The sequence below is a fragment of the Penaeus monodon genome, chromosome 19, assembly GCF_015228065.2.
Source record: "Penaeus monodon isolate SGIC_2016 chromosome 19, NSTDA_Pmon_1, whole genome shotgun sequence".
Classification (NCBI taxonomy): domain Eukaryota; kingdom Metazoa; phylum Arthropoda; class Malacostraca; order Decapoda; family Penaeidae; genus Penaeus; species Penaeus monodon.
In genome coordinates this window covers 28,669,869-28,670,223 of record NC_051404.1, presented here as the reverse complement: position 1 = coordinate 28,670,223, position 355 = coordinate 28,669,869, and positions in this window count along the sequence as shown.

Genomic DNA, 355 nt, shown 5'->3' with positions numbered 1-355 from the left:
GAACTTATTTTGTGCAACTTCTAATCTTGACATCGTTAGGTCAGGCATTTCTTGCACTCATCTGTATGAAATCTGTACCACTTTTAGTAACAGCAACAGGCAATAGTAAAATGCTAAAACTCATAGCACAATAACACTGGAAGCAAGATAACTGTAATATTAAGACTAATGAGTGCATTGTAACTGACTCAACTTTATAAATCTCCAATATGGAATGGCCTCCACTATACAAATCTTGCATGATTTTGCAATAATGCAGTACTTATACACAAGCCTTGAAGACTGTAAGAGGATGGCAATAAAATACTGGTGGGTCCTTTGGTATCTAGCACATTTGTTTGTTTTATAAAAAAGA